The sequence below is a fragment of the Canis lupus genome, chromosome X, assembly GCF_003254725.2.
Source record: "Canis lupus dingo isolate Sandy chromosome X, ASM325472v2, whole genome shotgun sequence".
NCBI lineage: Eukaryota > Metazoa > Chordata > Mammalia > Carnivora > Canidae > Canis > Canis lupus.
In genome coordinates this window covers 84,007,151-84,019,674 of record NC_064281.1, presented here as the reverse complement: position 1 = coordinate 84,019,674, position 12,524 = coordinate 84,007,151, and the positions used below count along the sequence as shown (strand labels likewise).

Genomic DNA, 12,524 nt, shown 5'->3' with positions numbered 1-12,524 from the left:
TAGGAAATACTTTCTGGATTTTAAAAGCAAAATATTCCACCACACATTTGGGTGTGTTACACTAGCCTATTGCTGAGTGACCTTGAAAGCTGCATTTTGAGGGGGGCCCATAACAAGAAAAAGCTCTACAACAACTGCAGACTGCTGTGCAAGCCACTCTGCCACTTGGGACATATAATCCAGCAGATCCAATGGTACTTGAAGGCATCAGTGACAGATAGAGATGCTGTTTTGAGCCTTTGACAGGCCTCTATACACCGTTACCCTACCTCTGCCCTCCACAAGTGCAACATCCCTCCTCAAACCTGATCAGAGCTAATTTACATAATTTCTAACAAGTACTGGGCACTTACTATGTGCTAAGCATTGAGATTGATGCAGTATTTTTAGTTCATTTTTTTTAGTTCATTTAATCATCACATCTATGCTTTGAGGTAGGTTCTAATACTGTATATATAATATATATATATTATGAATATAGTTGCTTCTATATATATATACTATATATATATAGTTCTAATACTATATATTATATATATATAGTTCTATACTATAGTCCTCTATACTTGAGGACTTTAAGCATCAGAGAAATTAATTGACCTTCAGTCATATAGGTAATAAGTGGTAGAACCAGATTTGAAATCAAGGATGTCTAAGTAGTGTGAATTTGTAACTATAATGCTTGATCCATGGTGATACATGGGACCAATCCCATCACCTTTCCCTAAAACCATCCACTCTGGCTCATCTAAAAGGTAGCAAAATCACCATATTGTGCTTCGTCAATATGTTTGAGAAAAATTTGCTTCCACCATAAGCAAAGACACAGGCCCAAGCTTCTTCAATCACCTTGTCACTCCTGAAGATCATTACGACATAGGCTCTTGCTATGCTCCCTTGAGATGTCACTAATTGGAACCCACTAGCTATATTTGACTTTGTCAAATGGCCCCTCCATAAAGTTGTGAAAGAGGAACTGGAAGTCCCCTTGATCAGTATAGGCAATCAACTCAGATAAATTGGTCCATCCAAGTGGAATTTAAGAGGCCAAAATAATTTTCTCTGCTTATGTTCACATTAGACATTCAGTCTCAGCTGGCTAGCTGTAAATCTTCCTGTAGTGTTCAGTAGGCTCAAGCCTAATGGCCTCTTATAACTCTGTCAGACCCTGAGTCACTCGCCTCAAGGAGAGTATTTGGTTTGGGGGAATAGGAGCAAAAGTGACATTTGAACAGTTCAAAAAGTTCTCAACTAAATTGAAATAAGACTTCTACTTGTAAGGAGGTTTTGTGTGAATTAGATGAACCATATTTCTCTCCAGCTGTGCAAAAAATTGTTCCCAGTAGCCAGGCTGCATGTCTTTGCTTTCCAAGGTATCTAACTTACTGCTAAAAGGACACAAGGGAAAATCAGAACCCAGCATTTCCTAAGCCTTCTCAAGATAAGAAGTCTTACATAAGGATGCTAGATGAGTGTGATTTTAAACACTAGCCATTTCTAAAAATGCTCAAATCTACTTGCAATTTTGCCTGTAGTGCCTCCTAACTAAAAGCTCAAATTCAAGCATGGTCATGAAGCTTTTCTTGATTCTCAACTCTTAAGAATTTTATTTGGCTTTCTTGGTTCCCCTCAATTCACTTTGGTTGCTCTGAACTTCTGTGACCTCAAAAATATAGCAAAATTGAACTTAACCTCTCATCTCTGTCTTTAGTTGCATTTGGCTGTCCTGAAAATCAGGGTTTTTTTCTTTCAAAACTAGGGTCTAAAAAGCATTTCTAGTATACTATCATGAAACCGAAATGTGGTGGTATTTCTTAAAACCTGGATAAATAATTGAAATTATTTCAAATTGACAAGATGGGTTGCTTTTTAAGTTTTCTTATTAAAATGAATTCTACCTATGAGAGAATTTTTACTAAATGGGTGTTTAAGACTAAATTGTAATCTGTTGTCCAAGTTATCACATAGGGAATTTCTTGCCCATTTCTTCCCCATAGCACAGAGCCTACAAATCTGCTTCTGTCTATTCTGCTTGGAGCCAATGAGATGCCATTCTCTGCTATAATTATTTAAATGATTTGGCTCTGGCTTTTCATGTCCATCCCCACTGTCACTAGTTTAGTTCCAAATTCTCTTCTATCCAAATAGTAGCAATTGTCTCTTAACTAGCTTTTCTGTCTCTGTGTTAACACCCTTGAAACCTACCCTCTGGTTTGCTAACCAATTAATCTTTCTAAGACATAGCTCTAAGAATGTTATGCTTCTATGCCAACACTTTCAATAGTTTCATATTTTGAATTCATCCTAAAACTCTTCAACTCGGTGTTTAAAACCATTCACAACATGGTCCCAACCTACCTTTCTAGCCTTGACCCACACAACTGACCTACACTACCCTGACATTTCAGCCTCTCTGTGCTTTTTCAACTCCATTGTTTTGCCTACCTTATTCCCTTTGGCTTGAATTCCTTTCTCCCCACAAGCAATTCCACATGTTCTAATCATACCTTCAGGGTCCTTCTGTCATCAAATTGAATAATCATTCAAATACTCCCTCCCTTCATAGAATGATCTTCCCAGCCACTCTTGCTTTTGTTCAGCTTTTTCCCCAGGATCAGATCCCAATCCAGGGCCTAGGGCCTCCACTGCATGTAAACAGACTTACTTCATGATGACCTAGCTGACTTACAAGTACCACCTACCCTGAGTACCCTGCCGGCATTGTCCTAGTAAACTGACTTTCTCCTTGATTCCAGCTCCCTCTCTTTCTTTGTCTGTTATATTTGGTCACCAAGAAACCTCATATCTTGTGGCCAGAACCTAACATGGTGATGATGGTCTTGACTTCATTTACCAATTCTACCACATCGCTTTTCTTCCCCTCTGTCTTGTTTGATAGGTTAGTTGCTAAAACTGTCAAGTGTAAGGAGTTATACTCAGGCATTTGTTTGTATAAAAAGGTAGTAGTAGTGTATATGCAGAACTGATCCTCAGTACCAAAATTGAAAACTTCAGATGACCTGCCTTCCCCTACTCAACTCTGTCCTTTGTCCTAGACTGCCCAGAATCCAGGAAGGTGTCACAAATCCACTGAAACCAGTAGTTACTGGTGTCAGCATTTCCTTGGGCAACCCCGTAAAAGTGATTCATGGTTTCTGCACTGTGGATAGAATAATTTTCATACCAGTCACACACATACACACACACACACACACAGCATATTTTCAACCACTGCCCTTGGTTTGATAGTCCCCTAAAGCCACAACAGTTTTGAGTAGTAAATGTCAAATACTCATGATAAAGTATTAAAAGACTGATAATATTTTAAAGGTAGTGATGATGATGATGATAGTAACGTTCATTTACTGTCACATGCTAAGCATGTTGTCTGTATTACCTCAAGTCCTACAACAACTCTATGAGCTTAGGACTCAATTATGTCTGCCCTCATTTTACAGACGAGAAAACTGAAGCCCAGAGAAATACACTAACTTAGAAAAGGCCACACAGTTAATAGTAGGAAACTTGACATCTGTGGATCGTGTTCCTCTCATTATCATTCTTTGGCATATCAACTTTAAGTGTCTTTATCTGGCTTTCAGGGCCCTTGGCTCACTATGCTGCTCTCATCCTAATTTCTGATTACTGCTGAACAGGGGCTTTCCCCTTTAACCAACCAAATTATCCCCATTCTGGAGGATAATGTTTCCTCAATTTGGGAGATATTTCTTTTATTCTCTGCTATTCTCTGGACTTCAGTCTTCTTGAAACACATTTCCAAACTCACTTTCTAGGAAGCCTTGCCTAAACAACTCCATCTCCATTATTTAGCCCAGAAAAATATATAAAGAGACTTAAAAGAATGGAAATATCAGTAACTAGCACACAATACTAGTCAAAGAACTGGCCTTCTTCTAGAGGCCAAGGAGGACTTTTAAGATTTGTTCACTCAACAAATATTTACTGGAAGTCTACTATATATAAGACACCATTTTAAACACAATTTTGGGGATATCATAATGAGAAAATTTTGCTCTTGGGTGAGCTTACATCCTGGTTGGAGAGACAATGAACAAAATAAACAGGTTAGTGTCATAGTATGGTAGATGGCAGTGAGTGCTAAAGAGAAGATTAAATCAGGGAAGAGAAATAGAGAGTATTTTGGGTTGGGAATGGTGAAATTTTTAATACAGCAAAGTAGACTTCACTGAGAAGATAGTATTTGACACAATTCTGATAAACACTTGAGTTGGCCCACTTGGCATTTACATATATATATATATATATATATATATATATATATATATAAATTGAACAGCAAACTAGGAGTAGGGGGAAGGAGTTAGGTAAAAGCTTTCAAATCAGTTTGACTTTTTGAATGTAAATCCCTACAATCAGAGCAAATATTTAAGATGTCTTCATCACAGTTTCCACCATATTTTCTCCTTTTCCAAATTATTTGGGCTGTCTATAGTATAGCCTCACTCTGAGAAGAAATACAGCAACCTGGACCTTGGTGTTAGATCAGCTTGTGTTCCTATCTCAGTCTGCCACTTGCTATGTGACTTTGAAGCAAATCACTTAAATCAGCTTCTTTCACAAAACAGGGATATAATAGTAGTCATCTTAGAGGACTGTCATAGGGATTCAATGAGACAAAGCAAGTGATGTATTTTACATGGTGCTCACAATAGTTGGGTTGTTGTAGTAGTTGTTGCTGTTGGGTTTTATCAGCAAAGTATAAAGGAATTGGTGGCCACAGCACCATAAAACAGACATTGATTGGTTCCTGGTTTCTCAGCCTCCACTAGAATTAATTCAAACATGTTTCCATGTTGAAAGCAGATTTTGTAGTGCTTATTTGTTATGTTTAAGTGTACATAGTGGCAAACAATGGTAGAGCAACCAATCAACCAGATAGCTGAAGAAAAACAATAACAATGCTGCTTCAACTGAAAATGGTTATTTCAGTGGCTATCTACCAAAATGGACAAAGATTCTCTTTAGAAGGAAAGCCTTCAGCAAAGCTGGAATTGAGAGCTATTTTGATATATGACTTACTTCCAGAAATACTCTGTATTAATAAGGATGTATTGCTTGCTTAACTTGAGTGTATATTTTTCTATTTTGATGAAAATTGTTTGTGGGTGGAAAATATATCAAAAATATGAGTATGATGGGGAAATGAATCTTAATTTCAAATATATAAACAAACTTGTTTTGAATCTCAGTGAAAACCAATTTGTTTTGGAGTCAACACCTAATATTCTATATTACAGCGTAAAGTCAAGTTTTTTACCCAAATAATATGTTTGTTAAGATAGAAGTACAGGGATCCCTGGGTGGCGCAGCGGTTTGGCGCCTGCCTTTGGCCCAGGGCGCGATCCTGGAGATCCGGGATCGAATCCCACATCAGGCTCCCGGTGCATGGAGCCTGCTTCTCTCTCTGCCTCTCTCTCTCGCTCTCTCTCTGTGACTATCATAAATGAATAAAAAAAAAATTAAAAAAAAAAAGATAGAAGTACAGAACAAAAACATTGACATACTCCTCACTCCACATTGAGCAAGTACCAAAATTAGTGCTGTGTCCTGAGTTTCCATAAATCCTTCACATATTTGCAATGGTGCTAAAATTTTTTTCAAGAGGATTAAAAAAAAATAAAGTGAGTCAGGAAGAAAAAAAGGGGGGGGGTAGGCATTAGATCCCAGTTCTGGCCCATTGGCTCCTCTTCACCAATGCTGAATACATACATACAGTTGACACTTAGCCACGTGGGGGTTAGGGGTACCAACCCCCACATATAACTTTTGACCCCTCCAAAACTTAACTACCCGCTGTTGACCAGAAGCCTTATAGATAACATAAATGGTTGATTAACACATATTTTGTATATGTATTATATACTATATTCCTACAATAAAGTAAGCTAGAGAAAAGAAAACGTTATTAAGAAAATCATAAGAGTGGGCACCTGGGTGGCTCAGATGGTTAAATATCCAACTCTTGGTTACAGTTCAGATTATGATCTCATGGGTTGTGGGATTGAGCCCATTATTGAGCTCCATGCCTAGCAGAGGTCTGCTTGAAAGATTCTCTCCCTCTGCCCCTCTCCCTTACTTGTGTGCACACGGATTCATTCTCTCTCTCTCTCTCTCTCTCCCTCTCTCTCCCCCTCTCTCTCTCTCTCTTTCAAAAAATAAATAAATCTTTTGAAAAAAGAAAATCATGAGGAATAAAGATGCTTAGGTGGTGCAGTCAGTTAAGCATCTGACTCTTGGTCAGAAAATTTTAAGGAAGAGAAAATACATTTACAGTATTGTACTGTATTTATCGAAAAACACCTGCATATAAGTGGACCCGCACAGTTCAGACCCATGTTGTTCAAGGGTCAGCTGTGTATTGAAAGGTCAGATTACACCCTAATTGCTGCATTCTAGAGGTAAAAAAGAACAAAAGCAAACAAAAGCCTTATTCTTTAACATTTCTTTCATGAAACATAACCATTTCATTGTTTTTTTTTTTTTACCATGTAGATCTTCTCTTTTTCTGAGACATGTGTGGTAATGTGTCTTCCAGCAGAATTTCAACTTCCCTTGCTATGCTTTGGACCCAGGAACCCACAAAGGAATGGTTGGAGGCCAATAATACTTCGGAGGAAAAGAATATATGCTTTGTGTTTTTGTTGCTTTCATTTTTTGCTATGTTTTGTCTATAACACGGTGTTTCCCCACCCATATTATTTTCTCCAATCTGTCTACTCTGAATCTATGTGGTCTTCTTCAAGAATCTGTTCTCCCAGGGATGCCTAGGTGGCTCAGTGGTTGAGCATCTGCCTTCGGCTCAGGTTGTGATCCTGGGATCCTGGGATCAAGTCCCACATCGGGTTCCCCAGAGGGAGCTTGCTCCTCCCTCTGCCTATGTTTCTCTGTGTGTCTCTCATGAATAAATAAATAAAATCTCTTGAAAAAAGAAAAGAACCAATTCCCCCAACTTTATATCCCCCTTATCATGTTCCTCTCCAGCCCTAGGCTTTTTTTCTCTCCATATTCACTGATGTACATGACTCCCAACTCTGGCTTTAGTAGGAATCTCCCTGGAACAATAGTCTTATTTCTCTAACTCCCAGATCTACACCATCCATGTCAATGGTCCTCAGCCAACCCAAAATCAAGCTTATTCCAATTTTAAGCCATTATTATTTCCCATAAACTTTTCCCCTTTTCTTCTGTCTCCCAAATCATGTAAGCTTGAATTTTTGGAGTAAGTCATTTTTGATTCTTACCTTTACCTCCTTGGGCCATAGTCACCCAGTATTCAAGACCTCCAATCTTAGTTCCTACTATTGATCATATGACTTAGATGACATGCCCTCTGCCCTCCCTCATATCTCATTGAACAAAATCCATCCCTACGACCTTGTTTGGCTTCACAGGTTGACATTATTGATACCTCTGATATATACTCCTTACTCCAATTTCTATTATGCCAACACTGTAGTATAGGTTCCATCACCTTAAGGCAACATGGTCCCTTTGGGGAGACTGTTGTGTCTTCCCTAAGTTGGACATGTTGCTTGCTCACTCTCTCGGAGGTTGAGCTGGAATGACTGCTCAAGTGACATAGTGATGCTTAGTCTCAAACCTTATAATCAAATACTATAGAACTGTAGAAAAATGTCACATCCACAATATTATTGACATAGAGAATAATTCATATGATTTAACAATGATAAAACATGAAATGGTTAACAGACTTTATAACCATAATGAAATAAATAAGAAATAAAGGACAAAGGGAAGCACAAAGAAAGAAACATAATCAGTTTTATAACTACACTTGAAACATTGGTTCTGATCTCATTCTCACATGTCATTTAGAGCTATTTAAAAAAAACAGCTAAATTTTACCATAATTCTTGATTGATTTTGATTTTCTACTCTGTTCTTATTTTGTGGTGAGCTGTAGATCTGAATTTCAGAACGATAATCACCACTTAATGGAAAGTCAAAAAATAAGCTCAATGTAAACACTCTCTTTTGTGGCTCTTCTGCTAAAATAGGTCTTCCTTTGAATTACTGTCTAAAACAAGTCTGTACAGCAAGTCCTAAGCCAGAAAAATACAGCCCTCTTATTTTCTGTCAGAAGTAAATCTCTCTGAACTGCCTCTTTTTCTCTGCATCTATAAACAACATGTGAGAGCAGGGAGGAAGTGAAGGTATGGCCTCCTGTTTTAACAGAGTTTCCCTAAACTCCTCAAAGTGAAACCAAAGAATAATTGTACATTAAAATGGTTTTTTGAAAGGCCAAATTTGAATTGGATTATTCAATAAATAGCTAAAACAGATGCATCAACAAAGATGCCCCTAAAATCAGAATAAAAAGCTTATGGGGAAAAAATTGATACTGAATTTTCTTTAAAAAGAATCAAAGTAATCATCATGGAGGGAAAAAAACCAAAACCTTCTTGAATTTTGTTATAGTTTAGTGATACTTTTTCTAACTTGAAATTGTGTATGCCAGTTAGTACAATCATATTTTTGGCATTTCATTTAAAGCCTATAAAGGGGGCAGTCCCGGTAGTTCAGCGGTTTAGCACCGCCTTTGGCCTAGGACGTGATCCTGGAGACCTGGGATCGAGTTTCACGTCGGGCTCCCTGCATGGAGCCCGCTTCTCCCTCTCCCCCTGCCTGTGCCTTTGCCCCCCCCCCTCTCTCTCTGTCTCTTATGAATAAATAAATGAAATCTTTAAGAAAAAAGAAAAATAAAATAAATAAAATAAAAAAAGCAAAGCCTATAAAGACCTATAAAGGTCTTTATCTGACTTCTGGACAGAGTTTTTTAAGAATAAAAAGCTAACGTGTTACACAAAAATTTAATCAATGTATTCTTTAAAAGAAATATCTTCATATAATTAAATGATTGTAACAAACTCATAGACTCTTCAAAGTTAGACTATATTTCTCAGCCTCCCTTGCCTTTAGGTGTGGCCATGTGACTGAGTACTGGCCAGTGAAATTTGAACAGAAGTGATGTGTATGACTTATCAGCTTGACACATAAAAACCTATACAAACTGCCCTATTCTCTCTTTTCCCTTCCTCCAGCTGAATTGAAAGAATGCCAAGGATCTAGAGGAGGACATAGCCATACAATGGAAAGATCCTGGGTCCCTATATGATGGCATAAGTAGAAAGCTGCCCAACCAGGAACACTCCCAGCATATTGTGAGTTGAATGAGAAACATTTATTATATTATAAACCATTGAGAATTGAGGGTTAATCTGTTATAGCAGTGATACTTTAAATAATACCAAAGCTCTATCAATCTGTCCCTGATTTGATCATACACTTTCTTCCTACAGCTCTTCAACATTAATAATATCTTTGTTGTTCTCTGACATACCACACTTATTTTCACCTCCCTGAACTTTACATATGCTGTTCCTTCTTCTTTGATTTCACTCATTCTTTCTCCAACTCCACAAATTATACTTATTTTTAAAATATTTTATTTATTTATTTTGAGAGAGAGAGAGAATGAGCTTGTGTGCAAGCAAGGAGAGGGGCAGAGGGGCAGAGGGGCAGAAAGGTAGAGAGAATCAGAAGCAGACTCCATGCCAAGTGTGGAGCCCATTGCAGGGCTCAGTCCCACAACTATAATGTCATGACCTGAGCTGAAACCAAGGGTCAGAGGCCCAACCAACTGAGCTACACAGGTGCCCCTGCAAATTATACTTATTTTTAAGGACCAAACATACATCCTAACTTTTATGTAACTACTCCAATCATTCCACACAATGGGATTTCACCTTTGCCGATCCCCTAAAGCTCTTAACCATTCATTTGAGCACTACTACCCACTTTATTACAAGCATTTCATAGGCGTTATCTCATTTAATCCTAACATTTTCTATGAGGTGCATACTATAGTTAGCTACGTTTCAAGACTGAATCTTGAAGTAGTTAAGTAACTTTCTCAAGGTCACAGAGCTAGTAAGTGAAAAATGGTATTCCTCTGCAGTAATAACAGTAGAAACAACTAATCTTAAGAAATAACTATATGCTTGGACTTTACATTATAGACATTATCTTATTACCTGAAATGGAAGGTAGCATTGCTACTATTGCACACTCATCTTAGAGATGAGAAATTGAGGCTCAGTGACATTATGACATCTGAAGCAAGTGACATATCTTGGTTCAAGGTAATGTCTGACTGACTCTGGAGCCCCTATTCTTCACCATTGCATTAAACTAATTGGTGGAGGAAAGAGAAACCTGGATACTGTGGGTAGAAGTGATGGCATGTAAGGAAGGGCAAAAGTAAACCCAATGTCATACCCAACAGAGATATCAGTAAGATGGTGGACTAGGAAGCTATGGATCTACATTTCCCCACAGAAACATTTGAAAAAACAACTAGAGGCTGGCTAAAATAACATTATAGGAACTCTGAAAAAAGTCAAAGGTCTACAGCAACCAAGTGAACATTCCATTTTTTTAAAGCCACATTCAAAGCAATAAGAAGTTTTATGCCCCCCTTTTTTTAGAGAAAGAGAGGGGGAGTGTCAGAGGGAGAAGAGTGAGAATCTCAGGCAGGCTCCATGCCCAGCACTATTTTGTGTTATGGAAGTCTAATAAGAAATCAGAGATAAAGAGGCATGAGGTTACTGAAACAAATAATAGCGAAAAACTCAAATTTGTGTAAAGACATGGAAATATAGATACAAGAAGGCCAATGAACTCCAAGTAGGCTAAACCCAAAGAGAGTCATACTAAGACACATTATAACAAATTGCCAAAGATCAAAGAGAATCCTGAAAGTAGCAAGAGAAAAGTGACCTGTCTCATATAAGAGATCCTCAACCAGATTATCAGTGGACTGCTGAGCAGAAAGCCTGGGGGGATAAGGCATGATATATTTAAAGTGTTGAAAGAAAAATAACCTACCAACTAGAATTCCATGCTCAACAAAACTGTTCATCAAGAATGAAGGAGAAATTAAGACATAAACATAAGCTGAGGGAATTCATTGCCACCGACTTATCCTATAAAAAATGCTAAAAGTTCTTCAAATCAAAATGAAAGAACACTACACAGTAATTCCAAATCATATGAGAATGAGAAGATCTTTGATAAATGATAAATACATGGACAAATATAATATCAGTATTTTTGTAATTTTGGTTTGTAACTCCACTTTTTACTTTCCATAGGATTTAAAAGACAAATAGATTTAAAGACAAGTCCATATTAATGAGTACACATGTATAAAGATGTAATTTTCTTGGCATATGAGAATTTATTATTTTCACCATCAAAACTTATGATCTTGGTCTCTCCTTCTTGCCTTTGTATAAGGCCAAAAGAGATACACTGGCTTAAACCTTAAAATGAACTCCAGGAATGTCACTGACAACATGACCTTTGTGACCAAATCTAGCAACAAAAACCTCATCCTTTTCTTCAATAAAATTCAAACAACCATCATTGGGTACAAAGGCTAGATCTTTGCCATTCTTGATCAGCTGGACCCTGACACACTACCTGATGGCAGAATTTGGCTGTTGAGCTTCAGTCCCTACTTTTTCTACCACAATTCCCTTTGCATGGGAAGCACTTCCAAAGGGGTTGGCCTTTGGGGCTGTGCCCAAGTGGGCTTTCTTGTACTACTTATCATGCCAGTTCTGATTTTGTTGGTAGCTATGGAGCTTCCTGGCAGTACAAAAGGCCATGACACTTGCCCATCCTGCCAGTGCCATGGGCCCGAGCAAAAGAACTAAAGATGTAATTTTTTATATTATTAACATAAAGTGGAGAGTAACAGAGCTGTAATATAATACAGTTTGTGTATATAATTGAAGTTAAGTTGGTAACAATTTAAAATAAATTCCCAAAACATCAGGGTGTTACACGTAAAATTGCTGTGGTAACCAAAAAGAATAAATCTACAGCATATAAGCAAAAGGAAATGAGAAGGGAGTCAAAACGTGCCAGTATAAAAAGACCCAGCCAAACACAAAAACAGAACAGTAATGAAAGGTGTGAGGAAAAAAAAAGATTCAAAACATATACAAAACAAACAACAAAATGGCAAAAGTAAGCTACATTATCAGCAACTACGTCAAACAGAATGGTAAAATTTATGTTATGTATATTCTGCCACAAGATAAAAATTACACGCAGGAGAGAATTACACGCAGGACCACTGAACTGAAGTGGTCAGTGCAGGAGTAATAGGAATCAAAGTTTATAAAATAGCACAAGTGACAAACAGAACACAAGATCACGTTGGTGGAGATCTTTGGAAGATTGGGGAGGAATTTGGATTTTTATTGTAAGTAAATAGGAACCCCTAAAAGTTCTTAAGCCGGGGAATAACTTGACAGAATCAGTGTTTTGTGAAACCTTTCCTGAATGAGTTCTGAATATGAAGGTAGTATAGCAGAGACCTGGTGAGGAGTGTTGTAGTGATGGTCTTTGAAGTCATAAGAGCCAAGGAAATCCATTTATTTATTTATTTA

General features: G+C 37.6%; 1 pseudogene; it reads right to left on the bottom strand.

Annotated features, from left to right (window-relative positions):
* Nucleotides 1-11,324: 11,324 nt before the first annotated feature.
* On the bottom strand, nucleotides 11,325-11,748 carry LOC112649530 (40S ribosomal protein S23-like; annotated as a pseudogene).
* Between the last annotated feature and the right edge of the window lie 776 nt (nucleotides 11,749-12,524).